At 43.0% G+C, this 25,636-nt stretch overlaps 1 protein-coding gene across 8 annotated transcripts in view; it reads left to right on the top strand.

Moving 5' to 3' along the window:
- ZNF71 (zinc finger protein 71) overlaps positions 1 to 25,636 on the top strand; it is a 204,484-nt gene that overhangs the window by 122,809 nt on the left and 56,039 nt on the right. The window contains exon 5 of one of the 8 annotated variants that reach the window (XR_010110943.1): positions 8,811 to 14,854. The exons of the other annotated variants lie outside the window; for them this stretch is intronic. The gene's annotated coding sequence lies outside the window, so the exon portion shown is untranslated. Of the gene's footprint in view, positions 1 to 8,810; positions 14,855 to 25,636 lie in introns of those variants that run through there. 8 annotated transcript variants of the gene reach the window in all.

The following is a 25,636-nucleotide window of genomic DNA, read 5'->3' on the forward strand; positions in this document are numbered from 1 at the left end:
GGTCCGCCTGGCAACGGGCGTCTTCCCAGACGCTGGCGTCACCGCTAGACCAAGGAGCCCTCTGGTGGCCCTGTCTGGGCATAACAGAAGGCTCACACTCTTGTCTTCTGGTCACTTCTCACTATGTCCCCTCAGCTCCTATCTCTGTATGGCCTGGTTTTTCCTAGGTTATGATTATAGAGCGAGGATTATTATAATATTGGAATAAAGAGTAATTGCTACCAACTGATGATTAATGATATTCATATATAATCATATCTAAGATCTATATCTGGTATAACTATTCTTGTTTTATATTTTATTATACTGGAATGGCTGGTGTCCTCAGTCTCTTGCCTTGGCACCTGGGTGGCTTGCCACCCACATATTTCAGGAATAAATAAAAGCCAAATTTTGTTGTGTTGTAACCAAGAAGAGAAAGCCCCAATTTGGTCATGTCCTGCCCACAGCCCCACATAAAGATGGGTTGGGTGTGTGTTTCTCCCATCAACAGCCCCTTAGCATGTGCCATGTGTTATGGATACTGCTGGGATGGAGGAAAGATGGCAGAAATAGTGCATATATAATCCCGCATTCAAAACTCCTCACAGTCTGTGTGATAGAAAGAATGAATGTCAGGGTGCTGTGGCTCATGCCTGTAATCCCAGCACTTTGGGAGGCTGAGGTGGGGGATCACTTGAGGTCAGGAGTTCGAGACCAACCTGGCCAACATGGTGAAACCCCATCTCTACTAAAAATACAAAAATTAGCCGGGCTTGGTGGTGGGTGCCTGTAGTCCCAGCTATTCAGGAGGCTGAGGCAGGAGAATCGCTTGAATCCGAGAGGTGCAGGTTGCAGTGAACCGAGATGGCGCCACTGCAATCCAGCCTGGGTGACAGAGCAAGACTCTGTCTCAAAAGAAAGAAAAGAAGAGAAAAGGAAAAGAAGAGGAAGAAAACAAAAGAAAAGAAAGGAAAGAAAAGGAAAGGAAAGAAAAAGAAAGGAAAGAAAAGAAAAGGAAAGAAAAGGAAGGAAAGAAAAGGAAAGGAAAGAAAAGAACCCAAAATAATGGGCTTCTGAGGTTCCAGGTTGTTAATGGGGATTGAATAGGTCCAAAAAACCCACCAAAACAACTATATCTTCTTTCCTGTTGAACATTTAAAAATATTCTTTTAACATTTCTACTTTTGTATGGGAAATAGAAATCTGATGACAATGGGGAGAGAGTGTTGGAGGCTTCAGGATAGAAAGCCTGCAGTGGACTATGTATTCATTGGAGAAGAGAATGGAGGAGCTGGCCTGGTTGCCAAGCAACGCTCGGTGCCCCTGAGATTGGAGATGACTCACCAGGAAATTAGAGTGAGCGCAGGCAGTGAGGAAGAGGCTGTTGTGCCCCATCAAGAGCAGCTTCAGGACAAAGAAAAGTCATGTGAATGTCCTGCAGTTTCTCTAAAAAAATAGCCTGTTTGTTGTACATTCAGATGATCTCCATTTATAACTTTATGTCCATTACTTTTATATATCTTAGCCCACTAGTTCCAAAAATGTAGTTTAAAAACTTCTGGTGGGGCGGGGGCGGGAATCAAGTTCCTTTTAAAGGGTCCAGAATTCCAAACTATTGTGCTAAGAACGTTAAGATTTTATTTGCCTATTTCCATCTCATTTTCTTCATGATGTAGTATTGTGAGTATTTGACTTACTGAATTTGAGAATCTGTCTTGTATTAAAGGGTTTTATTGCAAAAATATGAAGCAATGCTACCTATATTACTGTGTTTTGTTTGGAAAATATAATCTTTGTTCATAAAAAACATGTTTGTTAACAAATAATAGGTTTGTTACATTTTAGAGTTTTAAGTTTAGAATTTTCTGAGCTCCAATTTATAATATGGTAACTGGGTAAAAAATACAAATTATGCAAATAAAAATTATTTGAGGATCCCCAGTTACTTTGAAAAATATAAAAGTGGACTGAGATTTAAAAGTTTCATAATTGCTCTCTTAGGTTAAGTACCTAGGTATCATCTGATTGGGTGGAGTAAAGCACACCTTTAATGTTTTTGACACGTGAATTCTCATTGCTGAAGTGATAGACAGCTGTTCCTCTAGCTCCAAATTCTCACGGGAAATGTAATCTAGGTCTGTCTGACTTTAATTAATTTGTCAAGTTATAAAATCAACCTAAGTGACCATCAACAGATGAAAAACGTGGTATATATATATGTACATATATATATATATATACATACAATGGTTTATTATTCAGCCATGAAAAGAGTGAAATCTTGTCATTTGCAGCAGTGTGGATGGAACTGGAGGACATTATGTTAAGTGAAATGAGCCAGGCACAGGAAGGCAAACATCGCATCTTCTCACTCATACATGGGCGCTGAAAAAGTAGATCTAATGGAGGTAGAAAGTAGAGTGGTGGTTTCCAGAGACTGAGAAGCAGGGAAGATTGGGCAATGGGTAAAAATGGTTAAACAGAAGGAATAATGTCTAGTGTTTCATAGCACAGTAGGGTGGCTATAGTTCCTAAGTATTTATAGTATATTTCAAAATACCTAGAAGAGAAGATGTGGAATGTTCCCAAGAAAAATAAATGAGAAATGTTTGGGTGATGGATAGCCTACTCACCCTGATTTGATCGTTACACATTGTATGAATGTATCAAAGTATCACATGTACCCTATCAATATGTACAACTATTATGTGTCAATTAAAAAAATCAGTGCAGTCCCATCACCGATAAGACCTGTCCATGGTGCTAAAAGGCACCTTGAGTCTTGAACTGATGGCATATGCCAAGTGTTTGGAACCATACTGGATACAGAGGAATGAATGCCTGTATGATCCATGCATTTAAACTTTTTTACAATACATGAGTATTCTGAAGGTACTAAGCTGGCTATTACAAGGTTCATATTCTTATTTTTCCAATGGTCTAGAGCATTACCTGTACATAACATGTGCTGATTGCTAATTAAATAGGATTCTGGAGACCCCAACAATATTAGACTATGTTGAAGGAAGGATAAAACAAAAATAAGAAAGAGAGGGGAAAATAGGGAGGGAGTAAAATGGAAGAAGGATGAAGATAACATCAAAGAGACAGAGCAGAGTCCATGCAGACAGAAGGTTTTCTAGGAGAGAAATAGGGAGAGGTAAACAGTTTGGCTCCAGCCACGTGGGCCACTCTCTTTTCTTGGAATGAATCATCCTCAGGACCTTTGCACATGCAGTTCCTTCCATGGCTCTGGGTCTTCATGTGGCTCCTTCCTGTCTCCATTCAGGATTCTGAGCAGAGTTCACCACCCAGGGGAGTCCTCACTGATTGCCACCCCGAAGCACTTGCTTTGGTTCCATTATGAGGCTGACACTTCCTTTTTAAAAAAAATACAGTCTCACTCTGTCACCCAGGCTGGAGTGCAGTGGCACGATCATAGCTCACTGCAGCCTCAAATTCCTGGGGTCAAGCAATCCTCCCAAGTAACTGAGACCACAGGTGCACACCACCACAGCCAGCTGATTTTTTCTTTAAGACAGAGTCTACTCACTCTGATGCCCAGGCTGGAGTGCAGTGCCACAATCTCAGCTCACTGCAACCTCTGCCTCCTGGGTTCAAGTGATTCTCTTGCTTCAGCCTCCCAAGTAGCTGGGATTACAGGCATGTGCCATGAGGCTTGGCTAATTTTTGTATTCTTAGTAGAGATGGGGTTTTGATATATTGATCAAACTGCTCTCGAACTCCTGGCCCCAAGTGATCTGCCTTCCTCGGCCTCCCAAAGTGCTGGGAATTACAGGCATGAGCCATTGCACTCAGCCCCAGCTGATTTTTTCTATTTTTAGAGATGGGGTTTTGCTATGTTGCCCAGGCTGGTCTCAAACTCCCGACCTCAAGCAATCCTCCTGTCTCAGCCTCCCAAAGCATGGGGATTACAGGCATGAGCCACTGCACCTAAACTGATGCTTCTTTTCCTTGCTTACTGCTTGTGCTCTTCCTTGCCTGGAATGTAAGCTCAGAGTGTGGTAGAAAAATATACCGAAAGTTGCAAGTATCTCAGGTTTTAGGTTTGTTACTGGAGATAGAAGAGTTTCAAAGGGCAAAAGTAAGAACTGTATCTCATTTCCTTTTGGACATCATTAAAAATATTATCTTAATCTTGTTACTTTTGTTTGGGAAATAGGAATAAGGTGGCAATGGGAATGAAAGAGTTGAAGTCTTAAGATCAGAAAAGTCTGCCGGGGGCAGTGGCTCACGCCTGTAATCTCAGCACTTTGGGAGGCTGAGGCAGGCAGATCACTTGAAGTCAGAAGTTCGAGACCAGCCTGGCCAACACGGTGAAACCCTGCCTCCACTAAAAATACAAAAAAATTAGCCAGGCGTGGTGGCGCGCACCTGTAATCCCAGCTACTCTGGAGGCTGAGGCAGGAGAATCCCTTGAACCTGGAAGGTGGAGGCTGCAGTGAGCCGAGATGGTGCCATTGTACTCCAGCCTGGGTGACAAGAGTGAAAAACTCTGTCAAAAAAAAAAAAGCCATTATGCAGTGGTCATGCATTGAAGTAGTGGTGTGCATAGAGGAGCTGGTCCTGCTTCCAGGCTGTGCTCAGAATCCTTGGAGGTGAGTCACCATGAAGTGAGGGTGAGAACAGCAATGGGGTAGCAGCTGTTCCTTTCTAGCCACCAGGAGTGAGGAGTAAGGGGGAGGGCAAGGGGAGTCAGAGCCCAACAGGGATGGGGTTTTCCAAGAGAATCACATGAAACAGACTATGAGAGTGGAGTGTGTGCGGAAAGAATCCATTTCACAGATTGACCCTAGAAGGTGACTTGGATGTGGGAGTGAAGACTTGATAAAAATGGTGGAATCAATGGAGCATTGGTCCTTAAAGGATAAAAGAATTTGGTATCAGGAGAGGAGGATAAGTCATCTGTTAGGTAGGATGTGATGTTGGAGATGGGAATGGGATGCTGGAAATGAGGGGAATGAGTGATCTTGGTTATTGATAAGTCATCTGTTAGGTAGGATGTGATGTTGGAGATGGGAATGGGATGCTGGAAATGAGGGGAATGAGTGATCTTGGTTATTGATAAGTCATCTGTTAGGCAGGATGTGATGTTAGAGATGGGAATGGGATGCTGGAAATGAGGGGAATGAGCGATCTTGGTTATTGATAAGTCATCTGTTAGGCAGGATGTGATGTTAGAGATGGGAATGGGATGCTGGAAATGAGGGGAATGAGCGATCTTGGTTATTGATAAGTCATCTGTTAGGCAGGATGTGATGTTAGAGATGGGAATGGGATGCTGGAAATGAGGGGAATGAGCGATCTTGGTTATTGATAAATCATCTGTTAGGCAGGATGTGATGTTGGAGATGGGAATGGGATGCTGGAAATGAGGGGATTGAGTGATCTTGGTTATTGATAAGTCATCTGTTAGGCAGGATGTGATGTTAGAGATGGGAATGGGATGCTGGAAGTGAGGGGAATGAGTGATCTTGGTTATTGATAAGTCATCTGTTAGGCAGGATGTGATGTTGGAGATGGGAATGGGATGCTGGAAATGAGGGGATTGAGTGATCTTGGTTATTGATAAGTCATCTGTTAGGTAGGATGTGATCTTGGAGATGGGAATGGGATGCTGGAAGTGAGGGGAATGAGTGATCTTGGTTATTGATAAGTCATCTGTTAGGCAGGATGTGATGTTAGAGATGGGAATGGGATGCTGGAAATGAGGGGAATGAGCGATCTTGGTTATTGATAAGTCATCTGTTAGGCAGGATGTGATGTTAGAGATGGGAATGGGATGCTGGAAATGAGGGGAATGAGCGATCTTGGTTATTGATAAATCATCTGTTAGGCAGGATGTGATGTTGGAGATGGGAATGGGATGCTGGAAATGAGGGGATTGAGTGATCTTGGTTATTGATAAGTCATCTGTTAGGCAGGATGTGATGTTAGAGATGGGAATGGGATGCTGGAAGTGAGGGGAATGAGTGATCTTGGTTATTGATAAGTCATCTGTTAGGCAGGATGTGATGTTGGAGATGGGAATGGGATGCTGGAAATGAGGGGATTGAGTGATCTTGGTTATTGATAAGTCATCTGTTAGGTAGGATGTGATCTTGGAGATGGGAATGGGATGCTGGAAGTGAGGGGAATGAGTGATCTTGGTTATTGATAAGTCATCTGTTAGGCAGGATGTGATGTTAGAGATGGGAATGGGATTCTGGAAGTGAGGGGATTGAGTGATCTTGGTTATTGATAAGTCATCTGTTAGGCAGGATGTGATGTTGGAGATGGGAATGAGATACTGGAAATGAGGGGATTGAGTGATCTTGGTTATTGATAAATCATCTGTTAGGTAGGATGTGATGTTGGAGATGGGAATGGGATGCTGGAAATGAGGGGATTGAGTGATCTTGGTTATTGATAATGACAAGGCAGGTAGGAGCGGGTGGCTTAGGGAGATTGAACGAAAGCCTTGGAGGAGAGGAGGTCAATATGTTGATGGTCAAACATGTTGGGAGGATCATCTGTATCATGTATTCTCTTCCAGGGTAACACTGAAAAGTTGGTAGGATATTCTTTGTTGTGGCGGGGAGGGTTGTGCTAGGCAGTGTGGATTGCTCAGGGGCATTCCTGGATTCTCAGCAGCTCTCCACTCCTGTGATGACTAAAAACTCCTTCAGACACTGCCAACTATCTCCTAGGGGCATGAGGGCTAGCCCAAGCCTGAGGGTGGAACAACACAGAAGCCCTGGAAACCTTCTCTAGGAGGTGCCAGACCCCTCTCCTTGGATGTCCCGAGACAGGCTGGAGGAGCAGGTGATGGGGGTGTGGGCTCAGGAACAGGCAGCCTGGAGACCTTCCATCTCTGAGCCCAGTGCTTTCTGTAAAATATGGACACTCCTAGGAACTTGCTCACAGCCAAGGCTGCTGGGGATGGTTGTGTGTATTTTCCCCTGCAGTTAGATTCCTGTCCATAGAGCTGACCAGAATTTGAAATCCAGCCTGCACTCTCTCTACAGTTATGCCCACGCCAGAGCTGAAGAATCTCACCAGAGCCATACCACTGAAACTGTCTTTGCAAAAATTACAACAGCAAAAATTATGACAGTGAAAGAGATCTGATCTAACCGATCCCCATCTTGCCTTTAACCTCCAAAGTGCCTAGATCAGTGCTGAGTTTAGGCCAAGTTAATCTGGGGAGATGTTTTAATTCATAATTTAAGTGATAGTAGCCCTTCCCCCCAAAAACTGAAACTGCCTTTGTAAAGCTAAAGAAAGGCCACCAGGTTAGGAGGATGAGGAGCCTGAATTCTGCTCAGGTGTAGACTTAAATGGTAACCAGGAGTCTGGAGGTCACAAGATTTGCCACTTCCACAATTACCTCTGCAGATAACATCGCTCTTGTAGAACCTAAGATTGGCCTTTTGAAATGTCTTTTCAGGTGTTTGCATTTCCGATGGCCAATGGCTCCATTCGAATCTGTCAACCCACCAACTGGTCCTTTAGCCCCACCCAGAAGTGGAGTCCCTGGCCCACCAAACTAGCCTTGAAAAACCCTAACCTTTGAATTTTCAAGAAGATTGATTTGAGTAATAACTGTCTCCCACGCTGCGTGGCCAGCCTCATATCAATAAACTCTGTTGCAGTGTCCTGGCCTCAGTGAATTGTTTTTTGCTTGTTTGTTTTGTTTTTTCGTTTTCATTTTTGTTTTTGAGATGGAGTCTTGCTTTGTCGCCGAGGCTGAAGTGCAATGGTGCGATTTCGGCTGACTGCAACCTCCGCCTCCTGGGTTCAAGCGATTCTCCTGCCTCAGCCTCTTGAGTAGATGGGATTAGAGGCACCCACCACCATGCCTGGCTAAGTTTGTATTTTTAGTAGAGATGGCGTTTCACCACATTGGTCACCTGCTCTCAAACTCCTGACCTCAGGTGATCCGCCTGCCTCAGCCTCCCAAAGCGCTAGGATTACAGGCATGAGCCACCGTGGCTGGTGTCTCGGTGAATTGCTTTTTTCTGTGCAGTGAGCAGGAAGAACCAGCCCATCAGGAGGTTACACCATTGCAGATCAATCCAAAGTCCTACAGCCTTCCGCGGCCATGTGCTCATTAATAAAATTTGGGGCACAAATTCTTTTCAAAGAACAAACAAGAAAGTGACACAGCAATTTTTAGGGTCTCATTTTTTTCTCTTTCTTCTCATTTGAGGCAATGCGTATGATTTTATCAAATGCTATCAAGCCCATTTGCCACAGCTAGATGGCACTGTGGAAGCATTCGAAAGTAAATAGGCATTCCTAGTTAAAAATCTGGCAAACTACACAGGATATAAAATTTACCATATACTCCATATTTTGCTAATATTAATTCATAAGCAAAGACTTTCAAGTTTGTTTTAAAATTTTAAATAAAAATGGGTTAAATTATTACATAATTCAATATTTATATTTTAATCATTTTTAAGTGTGTAATTCAGTGTCATTAATTGCGTTCACATTATTCACAAACATCACCACCTTCCATACCCAGAGTAGTTTTCATATTGCAAAACCGGGATTCTGTACTCATGAAACACTAACTCTCCGTTCCTTCTCTCTTCGCCCCTGGGAACCGCCATTGTACTTTCTGTCTTTATAAATTAGACTAGTTTGGGTACCTTATGGAAGTGGAATCATAGAGAGTTGTCGCTTTGGGACTGGCTTATTCCCCTTGGCATCGTGCCCTAAAGTTCTTCCGTGTTGTAGCATGTGCCAGGGTTTTATTTCTTTGTAAGTCTCAGTAATATTCCATCGCATGCAAAAACCACAGTTTTTTTTTTTGACAGAGTCCTGCTCTTGTCGCCCAGGCACGACCTCGGTGTGGCATGATCATTCAGTGGCACATTCTCAGCTCACTGCAACCTCGAGATCGCTCAGTGGCACGAACTCGGCTCACTGCAGCCTCCGCCTCCCGGGTTCAAACGATTCTCCTGCCTCAGCCTCCCGAGTAGCTGGGATTACAGGCGCCCGCCATCATGCCCGGCTAATTTTTGTATTTTTAGTAGAGACGGGGTTTCACCGTGTTGGCCAGGCTGGTCTCGAACTCCTGACCTCAGGTGATCCACCCCCCTCAGCCTCCCGAAGTGAAAAACCACAGTTTGCTTACCCATTATCCAATCCTCCCTTGATGGACACTTCAGTTTCTCTACTTTTGACTATTATGAATAAAGCTGCTATAAACACGAGAGTACAAATATCTGTTTAAAACACTGTTTTCAATTTTTGGGGGTATATACCCAGATGAGGACACAGGTGGATCATCTGGTAACTTTATTATGAATTTAACGGAAACCATCTCACTTCCAAAGCCCCTGCACCACGTCACATTCCCAACAACAGGGCGGAAGCCTTCTTATTTTTCCATAGGTTATATTCTGTTTTATGGATAATAGCCATGTTAATAATGTGTGGTGGTTCCTTCTTTCTCTCAAAATCTATTTTTTCGATTTTTCAATAATGACGATTATTGAATAATGGGATATGTGTGTCTACTGGGCACCGTGCAATTTCTCGAACTTTCGAATCAGACGGGGCCATGCCTCCCTCACTCCTCATTCTCACTGATTTTCACTGGGGGATTGCTTTTCTTCACAGCAAGCACTGACACCTCAGCTTCACAGAGACATTGTGTCAGCCCAGGAAATGTAGAGAGACCAAATGCAGAATCTGAGAACCATTGGAGCTGGTAGTTTCTGTGGCATCGGATGCGGAATGTTGCTTTCTTCCCTCAATTTTAATGTATCCAGGGTTCCTCTGCAGACAATTGCAGGTATGAGGATAGAAGAGTAGGAAGGCAGTAGGTCTTCATTGCAGGGGGAGAGAATGGAGGAGCTGGTCTGGTTGCCAAGCAACGCTCAGTGTCTTTGGACATGAGTCACCATGGAAACTGAGTGACAACTGGCAGTGGGGGAAGGGCTGTTCTGCCCCAGCCAAATGCAGCTGCACAGAATTTAAAAAGTGATGTGGATATTTCACAGTTTCTTGAATCAATAACCTCTCATTTGTACACTCTGATGGTCTCCATTTGTAATTTCTTGTTCATTATTTGTGTATCTCTTAGGCCAGTAATTTCCAAATGTAGTAAATCAAGATCTTTGTAAGGGTTCCACAACTTCAAACTATTTTTCTAAAAACATTAATTTTATTTTATTTTATTGATTTTTTTGAGACAAGGTCTTACTCTGTTGCCCAGGCAGGAATGCAGTGGTGCCGTCACAGCTTACTGCAACCGCGATCTCCTAGGCTCAAGTGATGCTCCCACTTCAGCTTCCTAAGTAGCTGGGACTATAGGCACACACCTCCATGCCCACCTGGTTTTTAATTTTTTAATTTTTAGTATTTTTTATTTTTAGTAGAGGTCTTGCTACATTGCCCAGGCTGGTCTCGAACTCCTGAGCTCAAGTGATCTGCCCTCCTTGGCCTCCCAAAGTGCTGGGATTAGAGGTGTGAGCCACTATGCCCAACCAGAACATTAATATTTTATTTGGCTTTTTTCCTTCTCATTTTCTCTGCATGATATAATTTTATGAGTAGATTGAGGAAATCTATCTCTCTTCTATTTAGGAGGAAATTAAAGGGATTTGCAAAAATGTAAAACAATACCACCTTTACCTTTACTAAGATTTTATTTGAAAAATATTAATGTTGTTCATAAAATGTGGGTTCTTTTAACATATAATAGATTTGTTGCTGTTTTTAAGTTTAAAATTGAACAATTTCTCTGCTTTTATTTATAACATGACTAATATAGGAGATATAAACTGTAGAAAGAAACATTCTTCGGAGATTTCTCAATAATATTTAAGAGTATTGGGATTCTGTCGATGACACAAATGGAGGGAAAATCATTCCATGCGCAAGGATTGGAAGAATCAATATCATTAAAATGGCTATACCACACAAAGTAAACTACAGATTCAACGTTATTCCTATCAAATGACCAATGTAATTCTTCACATAATTGGAAAAAACAATCTGAAGCAGCAAGAACAAAGTTGGAGGTATCACATTACCCAACTTCAAACTGTAAGACTACAGTCGCCAAAACAGCAGGGTACTGGTACAAAAACACACGTAGACCAATGAAACAGAACAGAGAACCCAGAAATAAAGCTACTCACCTACAGCCATCTAATCTTTGACAAAGTTGACCAAAAAAAGCAATCCAAAAGGACTCTCTATTCAATAAATTGTGCTGGGATCACTGGCTAGCCATATGCAGAAGAATAAAACTGGACCCCTACATTTCACCATATACAAAAATTAACTCAAGGTGGAATAAAGATTTAAACGTAACACCTCAAGCTATACAAATCCTAGAAGAAAATCTAGAAAACACCATTCTGAACTTGGGCCTTGGGAAATAATTTATGACTAAATTCTCAAAAGCTATTGCAACAAAAACAAAAATTGACAAGTGGGACCTAATTAAACTAAAGAGCTTCTGCGCAAGAAAAAAACTTTCAACAGAGTAAACAGGCAACCTACAGAATGGGAGAAAATATTCACAAACTGCATCTGAAAAAGGTCTAATGTCAAAAAAATCTGTAAGGAACTTAAACAACCAAACAAGGAAAAACCAAATAACCCCATTAAAAATTGGCAAAAGATATGAACAGACGCTTCTGAAAAGATGATATATAAGCAGCCAACAAATATATGAAAAAATGCTTATAATCGCTAATCATCAGAGTAATGCAAGTCAAAACCACAATGAGACATCATCTCACACGAATAAGAATGGCTATTAATAAAAAGTCAAAAAACAGTAATCGCTGGTGATGCTGTGGAGAAATGGAAACACTTACACACTGTTGGCAGGAATGTCAATTAGTTCAGTCACTGTGGAGAGCAGTTTAGAGATTTCTCAAAGAACTTCGAACAGAACTACCGTTTGACCCAGCAATCCCATTACTGGGTATATACCCGGGCATGGTGGCTCACACCTGTAATCCCAGCACTGCGGAAGGCTAAGGCTAGTGGATCACCTGAAGTCAGGAGCTCAAGACCAGCCTGGCCAACATGGTGAAACACCGCCTCTACTAAAAATACAAAAATTATCCAGGTGTGGCGGCGGGTGCCTGTAATCCCAGCTACTCGGGAGGCTGAGGCTGGAGAATCACTTGAACCCAGGAGGCAGAGGTTGCAGTGCAGATTGCGCCACTGCACTCCAGCCTGGGCAAGAAGAGTGAAACTCTGTCTCAAAAAGAAAAAGGAAATTGAGAATACAATGACTAAAATTTGAAATAGATAATGTAACCAACTTTTCTGTTATGTTTGGGGTCATTGCTATGGCAACAATAAAAGGGTTCCCTATTTCCCATCAGTCTTAAGCAAGATCTAGTGGCAACCTGACACTGCTGGCACTTAAAAAGCAAAGGCTAGGCCTGGTGGTGTATGCCTGTAATCCCAGCACTTTGGGAGGCTGAGGTGGGAGGATCACTTGAGCTCAGGAGTTTGAGACCAGCCTGAGCAATATAGCGAGACTAGATCCCTACAAAAGTTTTAAAAGTTCACTGTGCGTGGTGGCAAGGATCTGTGATTCCAGCTCCCACTCAGGAAGCTGAGATGGGAGGATCCCATTAGCCCAGGAGGTCAAGACTGCAGGGAGTCATGATCACACCACTGCATTCCAGCCTTAATGACAAGAGTGAGACCCTGTCTCAAAAACAAACAAACAAAAGCCAAAACAGCATGCTAAAAATATTTTCATAGAAGAAAACAGTCGGCCAGGCGCGGTGGCTCATGCCTGTAATCCCAGCACTTTCGAGGTGGGCGGACAACAAGGTCAGGAGATCGTGACCAGCCTGGCCAACATGGTGAAACCCCATCTCTACTAAAAATACAAAAATTAGCCAGGCGTGGTGGTGCACACCTGTAGCTCCAGCTACTTGGGAGGCTGAGGCAGAATAATCGCTTGAACCCAGAAGGCAGAGGTTGCAGTGAGCCGAGATTGCACCACAGCACTCCAGCCTGGGTGACAGAGTGAGACTCTGTTAAAAAAAAAAAAAAAAAAAAAAAAGAAAGAAAAAGAAAAAAAAAGAAAGTCGAAATTATTTGAGGTGTATAATTGTTTTCTTAGCCAGTATGCATGTTTTAAATTTAGGACAATTTATCATTAACTATAGAAATTATAAAGGTGATTAAACCCATATTACTCATGTTCTGAACCAAGAAAGCAGCATATTTGGCATTCTAAATAGTTACAAAACATAAAAGACTGCTAGAGCAACAAGTCAGCCTTGTAATTAAATATGAAAAATCAACTTTTGGTTGTTGATAAGTCGTATCTCACGCTTACTTTCTGTTTCACTGATTTCTATTTTTAACTTTATTATTTCCTTCCATTCTTCCTCTTTCTTTCCTTTTTCTGAGACAGGGTCTCGCTCTGTTACTCAGGCTAGAATGCAGTGGTGCAATCTCGGCTCACTGCAGCCTCTGCCTCCTGGGCTCAAGCGATCCTTCCACCTCAGTCTCCTGAGTAGCTGGGACTACAGGTGCATGCCACCATGCCCTTTTTGTAGAGATGGGGTCTCACTATGTTGCCCATGCTGGTCTCGAACTTCTGAGCTCAACTGATCCACCCACCTCAGCCTCCCAAAGTGCTGGGATTACAGGTGTGAGCTACTGCGTCTGACCTTCCTTCCTTCTTCTTTCTTTAGACTCAATTTTGTTTATTTTTCACCTTTTTGAAATGGATGATTAGATAATCAATTTTCAGCTTTTCTTGTTTTCTATTATACGTATTTAAGGCTGTACATTTCTATCTAAGCACAGCTTTATGTAAGTATCATAAGTTTTGATAAATAATGTTTTCATTATTTTGCAGTCCAGATTTTTAAAATTTTTATTTTTTGACTGATGCATTATTTAGAAATATATTGCTTAATTTTCTAATATATGGATGTTTTTGAGTTTTCTTTTTGTTTTTGTTTGTAGTTAATTTATACCATGATCAGAAACCATACTCCGATTCAGTTCTTTGAAATTTATTGAGAATTGCTTTGTGTTCTGTATTTGGTTAATTCATGGGTACTTTATATGATTGTCTCTTCTAGTTATTGGGTGCAGTGTTTTATGTACACCAGTTGGGCCAGGTTTGTAATCACGATGTTTAAATATTCTTGTTTAAAAATTCACAATGTTTAAAAATTCTTGTTTCTTGTCTATTTCGTTTTTCAGTTACTGAGGGAATTACGTTAAACTCTCCTACTAAGAATATGAATTCATTTATTTCTATTTCCAAAAAGAGCATGAGTGTTCTAAAATAGAAGGTTTGAGGATTACTCTCCTAGAATAAATTTCTAGATACAGTTTCACTGAATAGAAGGAAATACACCATTTGTGGTTCTGATACATGATGTCAAATTGCGACAATGCTTTTCAGTAGTGTTCCTGGGCCCCGAATTCTCATGGGGAATGTAATCCAGCCTGTATGACTTTTCCCCATTTGCCAGCCTGCCTCCCATAATAGACCCAGTGATGGAATGTCTATGGGAAGCATGCTTGGGCTCCTGTTACCTGGACTTCAAAAGATATCTTCTAATATAAAAACTTTTAGAGTTGTCAAAAGAGATGGTAGATTGCATATACCTGGGTTTACCAACCACGGCCCCAACATTCATTACATGGATGATTATGAGCCAGACACGTGCCCTTTCTGAGCCTTGCTTCTTGCACCTGGAAATACTGGATGAGGTTGGTAAGAACTTGACAAAATACATTCTAGGTGCTTAAAAAATCATTGCTGGGATTTGTTTTTTTGTGTTTTCACAATAAATATGAAAACAGTTTTAATTTAATGATTATGAACAAAAAAGGATGAAAACCAATAGTCAGTTTCTTTGTAAAATTTTCCCCAGCCAGTCTATCATCAAGTCTTTAAATAATTCACTCCTTACAACTGTTGGAGTAGGTGTCACATCTCTTGATTTCCATAACTTCTGGTGCTGTAACTGGCTGTTTGCTGTTTTCCCTATCAGGCCATAAACTTCTTGAGAGTTTGTACTGTGTCTTGACAACCTGTATCACTAGTGCTTTGCATCCAAGAAGCAGGTGAATATTTTTCTGGTGAAGCCCTTGATTAATCAGTACAGCCCCACCATTGGCTGAGATCTGTCCGTGGTCCTGAAGGTCACACTTGAGACTATCAACTCATTCACAGGAAAGGGAGGCAGCTGATTCTAGCTGACTTGTGCAAAGGTGATCTCCACATACATTCGTGGAATAAAGTGAGGACAAGCTTTATTGTTTAGTGAAAAAGGAAGGCCACAAATGAGTTCATGGCATGTCCACAATCCCACATAAAGTCTGGTTTTACGTTTATTCCATCACTCAACAGTCACTTAGCAAATGCTGTGTTAGGGAAAGTGTGGGGGCGGGGTGGAGGCAGAGGAAAAAAAACAGAAATAATGCATATGTGATTCCTGCATTCAAAATTTCTCACAGTCTCTTGGTATTCTGAAAGTACTAACCTGACTATACATGTTCATATTCTTTTTATTTTTTGAGACAGAGTCTCACTCTGTCACCCAAGCTGGAGTGCAGTGGCACAATTTCGGTTAACTGCAACCTCCACCTCCCGGGTTCAAGTGATTCTCCTGCCTCAGCCTCCTGAGTAGCTGAGATTATAGGCACGCACCACCATGCCCAGCTAATCTTTGTATTTTTAGTAGAGACGGGGTTTCACCATGTTAGCCAGGCTGGTCTTGAACACCTGTCCTCTAGTGATCCACCTGCCTCAGCCTCCCAAAGTGCTGGGATTACAGGCGTGAGTCACCGCGCCCGGCCTTGTTCATATTCTTGTTTCTCCAATTGTCTGTAGCAATGCCTGTACATAAAATGTGTTGACTGCTAAGTAATTGTGCTATCAGGAGACCCTGAAGAAATAAGACTATATTGAAGAATAGATAAGAAGAAATAGAAAAATATAAGAGAAAGAAAAAATATAGGGAGGTTGTAATATGAGAGAAAGGATGAGAAAGTGAAAGAGAGGAAGAAGAGCATATTCAGATAGAAGGAAATTCTAGGAGAGAAATGGAGGTGAATTATTTCTCTCTAGGAGAGAAATGGAGGTGAATTATTTCTCTCTAGGAGAGAAATGGAGGTGAATTATTTCTCTCTAGGAGAGAAATGGAGGTGAATTATTTCTCTCTAGGAGAGAAATGGAGGTGAATTATTTCTCTCTAGGAGAGAAATGGAGGTGAATTATTTCTCTCTAGGAGAGAAATGGAGGTGAATTATTTCTCTCTAGGAGAGAAATGGAGGTGAATTATTTCTCTCTAGGAGAGAAATGGAGGTGAATTATTTCTCTCTAGGAGAGAAATGGAGGTGAATTATTTCTCTCTAGGAGAGAAATGGAGGTGAATTATTTCTCTCTAGGAGAGAAATGGAGGTGAATTATTTCTCTCTAGGAGAGAAATGGAGGTGAATTATTTCTCTCTAGGAGAGAAATGGAGGTGAATTATTTCTCTCTAGGAGAGAAATGGAGGTGAATTATTTCTCTCTAGGAGAGAAATAGAGGTGACATGAGCCTCTGTGTGGGCCTTGAATGAGCCACCCCCAGGACCTTTGCACGTGCTGTTCCCACTGCCACCCTGGTCTTCACAAGATTCTTCCTGTCTTCACACAGGGCTCTGATCAGAGGTCACCTCTCATGGAAGCGGTCCCTGACTGCTGTCCCCAAAAGCCCTTCAAGCACCTCCTGCATTCCACTCATCATGAGGCTGACTTTTATTTCTCCCTGTTTCTGCCTGTACTTACAGTGGAATATAAACTCAATGAACAATGGTAGAAATAAGAAACTCCTGTTTTGAGATTCTTCTGGTGCCAGGAGATTGTTACTGGAGATGGAAAAGGCCAGAAGAACAAAAATAAAACTATACCTGATTTCCTGTTAATCATCATTCAAAATGTTCACTTCCTGGTGTGGCGTATGTGAAGGAATGAGGAATAAAATGTCAACGGGCAAAGGAGAGTTGGAGGTCTGAGCATAGAAAAGCAGGAGATCAGTGGGTATTCCTGGCAGGGAGAGTGAACAGAGGGGCTGGTCTTGTTTCCAGGCAGTGCTCAGCGTCCTTGGAGAGGGGCCACCGTGAAGTTAGGGTGAGAGCAGGCAGGATGAGGGCAAGGCTGTTCCTCCCCAGCCACCTGCAGCTGGAGGACTGAGGGATGGAGAAGGTAGTGTCAGAGCTCCGTGGGGATGGAGCTTTCCAAGGGAACCACATGAAGCAGAATATAAAAAGAGATTCAATTGTGTGCATAAAGTACTGATTCTACTGATTGACCATGAAAGGTGACCTAGAGGTAAGGTCAAGATCAGTGGAAGATGGTTGTATGAATGGAGTGTTGGTCCCCAAGAGATGAATGGATGTTGGCATCAGATGGGAAGGAGGGGTCCCCTGGAAGGCAGGAGGTGATGCTCCAGATGGGATGCTTGAACGGAGGGGATGGTGTGATACTCTTTTTGTTTGTTTGTTTGTTTGTTTTGTTTTAAAAGTCTAAGTTTATTATGGGTCAACTTGATTCTTTTTTATTATTATTATACTTTAAGTTTTAGGTACATGTGCACAATGTGAAGGTTTGTTACATATGTATACATGTGCCATGTTGGTGTGCTGCACCCATTAACTCGACATTTTGCATTAAGTATATCTCCTAATGCTATCCCTCCCCCTCCCCCCACTCCACAACAGTCCCCAGTGTGTGATGTTCCCCTTCCTGTGTCCATGTGTTCTCATTGTTCAATTCCACCTATGAGTGAGAACATGCGGTGTTTGGTTTTTTGTCCTTGCGATAGTTTGCTGAGAATGATGGTTTCCAGCTTCATCCATGTGCCTACAAAGGACATGAACTCATCATTTTTTATGGCTGCATAGTATTCCATGGTGTATATGTGCCACATTTTCTTAATCAGTCTATCATTGTTTATTGGTAATGACAAGGTTGATGGGAAGTGGAAGGTTAAGGAAGTTTGGACAGGAAATTTGGGAGAGAGGAAATCAATGTGGAGATAGTGAAAAGTGGTGGGAGGATCACCTGTGTTAGTGTTCTTCCACCTCAGCATCATAGAAAATTTGGGCTGGAACGTTCTTTTATGCAGGATGGAGGAGGCCGTCCTGATTTTCTAGGGCATTTGTCAGCATCCCTGCCTGCTACCCAGGGGATGTCAATAGTTCTCTTCAGTTGTGACCCCAAATGTTTATCCAAACTTGCCAAATGTCTCCTATGGGCAAAATACCCCTGGTTGGGAACCACAGATTACAATACACATAACATTCACCTGTAAATTAGCGGGAAGTAATATTGGTGAGGATGACAGTTCACACCCACAGAGGACTAAGATCACAAAGAGTAAGGGTTTCGTGAGGATCTATGCACCAACCCTGTCTGTCATTTTCTGTAATTCTGATCCACGACATCTGGGACCTTGCTGACTCCACAGGGATGATCTTGCCAGGTCTTGCCTATTCCGAAAGACAGCAGTCAGTTTCCTTGAGAGGGAGCCTTTCACGTGGAAATGAATCCAGAGCCCACACCCCAACCAGCTTCTATGGAGCTGTCACACTCAGGGCCACTGTGACCTGCCCTGTCACCCAGGGCCATAACCATGGACAGCCATGGGCTCTGCCCAGAGCCACTGAAATTATTCCAGGTAGTCAATCCTCAGCCTGCTCGTTTTGTCTCCCTTGTTTTTTCCTTCAGAAACCATAAGGAAGGCTCTTTGCCCACATGCTCGCCCATGAGCTTCTGCCTCTTGACGGACACTGGGGCTTCCCCTGCGGCCCCTCTTGGCTTGGTGTGCCCCCTCCTCTTGTGAATGTCACAAGCTATTTTTGTTTTAGTGACAGTCATTTCCTACTCTTTTTTTATTTTGTTTTGAGATGGAGGGAGTCTTGCTCTGTCGCCCAGGCTGGAGTGCAATGGCGCGATCTCGGCTCGCAACCTCCGCCTCCTGAGTTCGAACAATTCTCCTGCCTCAGCCTCCCAAGGAGCTGATATTACAGGCGGCCACCACCACACTAGCTAATTTTTTTGTATTTTTAGTAGAGATAGGGTTTCACCATGTTGGCCAGGCTAGTCTTGAATTCCTGACCTCAAGCGATGTGCCCGCCTCAGCCTCCCAAAGTGCTGGGATTACAGGTGTGAGTCACTGCGCCTGGCCCTCCTGTTCTCTTTAATTGTTTTGTGTGAAACTTTGTGATGCAGGGAATTGCTTCCTGCAAGAATTCCTAAATTCCATTTTGTGAGAGTCCTTCAAAACCCAGAGGCATTTTCTCATACTACGTGTGTGTGTATGTGTGTGTGTGTGTGTGTGATTGAAGGGGAATTGGGAGATGACTCTTGAGTCTCAGGTCATTTACTTGCCCCATATTTACCTTATTGGGACCCTCCCTAAACCCAAACACCTAATCTCAAGGCTACAGCAAGGCAGCAGCCCTGAAATCTCTCCTCTGGGAGGTACCAGCACCCAGCCGCTTGGATGCTCAGAGGCAGGATGGGAGCAGGTGATGGGGTTGTGGGCTTGGGACCAGACAGCCTGGAGACCTCCCCTCTGTGAGCCCACTGTCCTCCTTTGTAAAATGCAGACACTCCTAGGACCTCGCTCACAGCCAGGGCTGCTGGGGATGGCTGTTTATGTTGTACCCTGCACTTAGGGTCCTGTCCAAGGCAAGGGGCAAAATGTGAAACCCAGCCTGCTCTCCGCAGCTGTGTCCATGCAGAGCTGAGGGATTGTTTTCAGGCATCCCACTCATCTATCCCACTTCCCACAGCCCACCCTGTACATAGGCACAGCCAGTGTAATTTGGGAAAAACTCATTTTAAACAAACAAAAAAATGTCCCAGCCTATACAACATACCCCTTTAAAAAGTACATTATTGTGTGTTTCTTTTCATTTGAAGCAATGTCTATGACATTGCAACATATATATAACTTAATATTTAACATTTTAACCATATTTAATTGTACAGTTCCCATATTAGGTGCATTCACATTGTTTTACTATGATCTCCGTTGTTCATCTCCAATATTCTTTTCATCTTGAAAAACTGAAACTCTGTACCCACAAACATCTCCCTACTTCTCCCTCACACCTGTCCCTAACATCCACTTTCTTTCTTCTTTCTTTCTCTCTCTCTCCCTTCCTTCCTTCCTTCCTTCCTCCCTCCCTCCCTCCCTCCCTCCCTCCTTTCTTTCTTTCTTCTTTCTTTCTTTCTTTCTTTCTTTCTTTCTTTCTTTCTTTCTTTCTTTCTTTCTTTCTTTCGAGATGGAGTCTGGCTCTGTCGCCTAGGCTGGAGTGCAGTGACACGATCTCTGCTCACTGCAACCTCCGCCTCCTGGGTTCAAGTGATTCTCTGCCTCAACCTCCCGCGTAGCTGGGATTAAGGCTCCCACCACCATGCCTGACTAATCTTTGTATTTTTTTTAGTAGAGACAGGATTTCACCATGTTGGCCAGGCTGGTCTCAAACTCCTGACCTCAGGAGATCCACCCGCTTCGGCCTCCCAAAGTGCTGGGATTACAGGCATGAGCCACTGCGCCCGGCCCACTTTCTACTTTCTGCTCTATTAGCTGGACAGCATTAGAGACACTTCTTATTGGAGTCATAGGGTACGTCTTCTTTTGTGCCTGGCTTGTTTCACTGAGCATAATGTCTCAGGGTTCATACAGACTGTAGCATGTGGCAGGATTTCCTTCCTTCATAAGGATGAATAATATCCCATGGTATTGATAGAGGATATTGTGTTTATTCATTCATACTTTGATGGACCTTTGGGTTGCTTCTACTTCTTGCTGTCGTGAATGCTGCTATGAACACGGGTGGACACATATCTGCTCGAGTTCCTGCTTTCGATTATTCTGGGTCTATATCTCGAAGTGGCGTTGATGCATCATATTGTTAGGGAAACAGGAGCATAGGAGAACCAGGGCGACACCATTTTAAAATCTGTCCAAAAAAACTAGCAAGGCACATTCCTTGCCAGCCCTCCTCCATGGCCATTAAGATGTGTATAGCTGAGGAAACAGCTCAATCAAGCCTGCAAGGACAAGCTCCTATGAGAGCAAGATGTCTAGATACCCCAATATGGCATTATATGCTTTTAAGAAGATTATAGTTATGCTTTGATGCATTTATGCACCAAAATGCCAAGGATAGCTTTCTTTAAATCAACAAAATAACAAATTTTGTCATGCTGCCAGCCCACCTGCACATACACATAACTTTGCTTAGCTATTACATAGATAAGACTCCCACATAAGTAAAACTTAAAACAAAGATGAGGCATTCCTCCTTTTGCTTTCTGAGGACACCCTACTCTGTATCCGAGTCACTTTCAGTAAATGATCTCTTCTTACTGCACTCTGCAGCTCACCCGGGAGCCCCTCCTGCAAGAGATCCAAGGACCCTCTCTTGGGGTCTGAATTGATAACTGTTTTCTGGCAACAATATGGTAATTCTACTTTTATTTGTCCAGAAACTATTGCACTGTTTTACAAGGCAGCTGTACCATGTGTCCATCCCACTGTCGAAAACCAAAATTTCCACCAGCTTATTTCCACTGTAATCAGATTCAGGATCAGCTGCTTGACGCTCGAAAGCCAGGCACGGGAGACAAGGGTTGGCAGAAGGAAAGACAGGTTCAATCAGAGAGCCAGAAAACCGAGAAGGCGGTGAACTAGCATTCTAAAGCACCATCTTCAATTTTAGAATTCACCATGGGGGTTTTAAAGGGAAGCTTGGTATGGGAGACACGTGGAGTGTGCAGGGTGCAGGTCTGTGTCTGTTCTGATGGCTATCATGGGTTCAACTGGAGAGCCAGAAAACCGAGATGGTGGCGAGCTAGCATTCTAAAGCACCATCTTCAATTTTAGAATTCACCATGGGGGTTTCAAAAGGAAATTTGCTGTGGGAGACATGTGGAGTGTGCAGGGTGCAGGTCTGTGCCTTTGTTCTGGTGGCTATCATGGGTATCACCCACCCTGAGACCTGGCTGGCATTATCCTGACTTCAGAGGAAGAGATAAAGGGGTCAGATGGGAGGGAAAGGAAGTGGGTGATTAAAATATATTTTAAAAACGGAGGTCCCTGGCCTCACAATGATTGAATTGGTATTTGTTAGCGATTTATGGATCGGGCTGCATCCCATCTAGAAATACAAAGGCATTTTTGCCCTCATGGCAGAACAGTTGGCGCACTTTTTTGTCTTTTGTTTTTCTTTTGAAACGGATTCTCACTCGGTCACCCAAGATGGAGCGCAGTGCTGTGATCTCAGCTCACTGCAACCTCTGCCTCCCGGGTTCTAGCAATTCTCCTGCCTCAGCCTCCTGAGTAGCTGGGATTACAGGCGCCCACCACCACGCCCGCCTAATTTTTTGTATTTTAGTTGAGACGGGGTTTCACCGTGTTGCCCAGGCTTGTCTCAAACTCCTGAGCTCAGGCAATCCACCTGCCTCGGCCTCCCAAAGTGCTGGGATTACAGGCGTGAGCCACCGCACCCGGCCAACAGTTGGCTTTTGTAGGGCTTCTTGAGCAGGAACAAAGAAACAGCACCATACAAAAAGGTGGCTCTTTTAACGTCTGGTTATTTTAGGTTACTTTCCTTTTAAGGGTTAAAGCAGAGGGGCTTCCTTCTCTTGGCAGCTCACGTTACTTGGGTCCTTTTAGATCAGATGCTGTGGATCTCTTGTGTTTTGAAAAAACTGGCCTGTTTAGGGATTTTCCTGTTTTTCCAAGTTTCAGTTTGACGACATGCACTTAACCTGAAAGACTCCATTTTTATTTGGTTTGTGAAGGGCTAGAGAAGGAGCTCCGTCCACAACAACGGTCTCCTATCAACTTCATTTAACCACTAAGTGCAGAAGGGTTCCAGTTTCCCCAAAGCCTACCACCATCCTTTATTTTTCATTTTATGGAGAGTAGCCATGTTAATAATGTGTGCTGGTTCTTTTTTTTCTTTTCAGTGGAAAAAATCATATTTATTTCATTTTTCAATAGTAATTATTTATTAATGGTATGTGCATGTCCGTTGGGCACTGCACAATTTCTCAAACCTTGGGATCAGACGGGACCATGCCACCTGACTTTTGAAACCTTGCTGATTTTCATGTGGTAATTGCCCTTCTTCACAGCAACCACGGATGCCCCAGCATCACAAAGACATGATGTCAGCAAAGGAAATGTAGAGAGACCGAATGTGAAATCTGTGAGCCACTGGAGCTGGTGGTTCACATGGTGTCAGAGGTGGAATGCTGCTGTGCTTCCCCTAATTTTAACATATCCAGGGTCCCTCTGTGGACAGCTGAAGCTGTGAGGATAGAACAGCAGGAATGCCATAGGAATTAGTTGGAGGGGGCAGGTAATGGAAGAGCTGATCTGGTTGCTAAGCAGCTCAGAATCTCTGGAGATGAATCATAATGGAATTAGAGTAAGAGCAGACAGTGCGGAAGGGGCTACTCTGCTCCAGCCAAATGCAGCTGCAGAGAATAAGAAAAGTGATGTGGATGTTCCACAGTCTCCCCTTTCCTTTCCTCTCCCTTCCCCTCCCCTCCCCTCCCCTCCCCTGCCCTGCCTTTCCTTTCCCTTTCCCTTTCCCTTCCTTTCATTTCCTTTCCTTTCCTTCTTTTATTTTCTTTCTTTCTTTCTTTCTTTTTTTTGAGACAGAGTCTTGCTCTGTTGACCAGGCTGGAGTGCAGTGGCACGATCTTGGCTCACTGCGACCTCCGCCTCCAGGCTCAAGTGATTCTTCTGCCTCAGCCTCCTGAGTAGCTGGGACTACAGGCACCCGCCACCATGCCCGGCTAATTTTTGTATTTTTAGTAGAGACGGGGTTTCGCCATATTGGCCAGGCTGGTCTCAAACTCCTGACCTCAAATGATCCGCCTGCCTTGGCCTCCCAAAGTGCTGGGATAACAGGCCTGAGCCACCGTATCCAGCCCCAAGTTTCTTAATAAGTTCTCGTTTGTTTATTCTGATGGTCTTCATTTGTAATTGTATGTCCATTGCCTGTATGTATATTTGGCCAGCAATCCCCTAATGCAGTTCAGGATTTGTGGGAAAAATCAAGACATTTCCAGGGGGTCCACAATTTCTAGACTATTTTTTTAAAGAACATTAATATTTTATTTGCTTATTTTCTTCTCTTTTTCTCTGCATGATGTGATATTATAAATATTTGAAGTAAGAAGCAGATTGGAGAATCCATTTCTCTTCCATTAAGGAGGAAATTAAAGGAGTTTGCAAAAACTTCTAACAATATCACCTTTATTACTAAGTTTTTGTTTGGAAAATATAACTATTGTTCACAAAATATGAGCTATGTGAATATACAATAGATCTGTTGTTGTCGTTAAGCTTAAAAAGTAACGTTTTCTCTGACTTTATTTATAACATGATCTACATGAGATCATGTTATGTTTTATTTATATCTTATACCAAGAAACATCCTTTGGGAGTTTCCCAATAATTTTAAGAGGGTAAAAGAGTTTGAGATGACAAACTTTGAGAATTACTGTCCTGGGTTAAATTCCTGGGTTCCGTTTTGCTGGATTGAAAGACACACACACTTAATGTTTCTGAGACATGATGCCACATTGCTATGATGTTCCACAGCTGTTTCTCTGGCTCTATTTTCTCACGGGAAATGTAACCCAGGTCTGTCGGACTCTTACCAATTTTCCAGTCTGCCTCCTCTCATAAATTCAGTGAAGGAACTTCTTTCTCTTTCTCTTCCTCTTTCTTTCTTTCTTTCTTTCTTTCTTTCTTTCTTTCTTTCTTTCTTTCTTTCTTTCTTTCTTTCTGCCTTTCTTTCTCTTTCTTTTTTTTCTTTCTTTCTTTCTCTTTTTCCTTCCTTCCTTCCTTCTTTCTTTCTTCTTTGTTTCTTTTTCTTTTTTTTTTTCGTCTTTTTCAGAATCTCGCTCTGTTGCCCAGGCTGGAGTGCGGTGGCGCGATCTCGGCTCACTGCAATCTCCGCCTCCCGGGTTCATGCCATTCTCCTGCCTCAGCCTCCTGAGTAGCTGGGACTACAGGGCCCCACCACCACGTCTGGCTAATTTTTGTATTTTTAGTAGAGACGGGGTTTCACCGTGTTAGCCAGGGTGGTCTCAACCTCCTGACTTCGTGATCTGCGCGCCTCAGCTTCCCAAGGTGCTGGGATTATAGGCATGAGCCTCGTGCCTGGCCCAGTGAAGGAATTTCTATGGGAAGCGCACGTGGCCTCCAGTTACATGGATGTTCAGAGATCTCCCCTCATGTGGGGTAAGATTAGATATCTCAGAAGATAATGTTCAAGGTATAGTCTTCAGTTTATAAACCCCAGTCCCGACATGGGGTGTCGTGGGTGATCGTGGGCCAGACATGTGCCCCTTCTGAACCTCATTTCCTTTACCTGTAAGTGGAGGATGGGCTGGGTAAAAACTCAACAAAATGGCCAACACATTATAGGCATTTAATACGTTATAACTAGGTTTTTCTGAATTTTTACACTAAATAGGAATAAGAGTTTTAATAATTATGAGCAAAAGAGGATGAGAACAAACACAGAGTCAGTGTCTGTAAAATTTCTCTCAATAGGCCAGGTGCGGTGGCTCACACCTGTAATCCCAGCGACTTGGG

This window comes from Pan paniscus, chromosome 20, assembly GCF_029289425.2.
Source record: "Pan paniscus chromosome 20, NHGRI_mPanPan1-v2.0_pri, whole genome shotgun sequence".
In the NCBI taxonomy this organism is placed as follows: domain Eukaryota; kingdom Metazoa; phylum Chordata; class Mammalia; order Primates; family Hominidae; genus Pan; species Pan paniscus.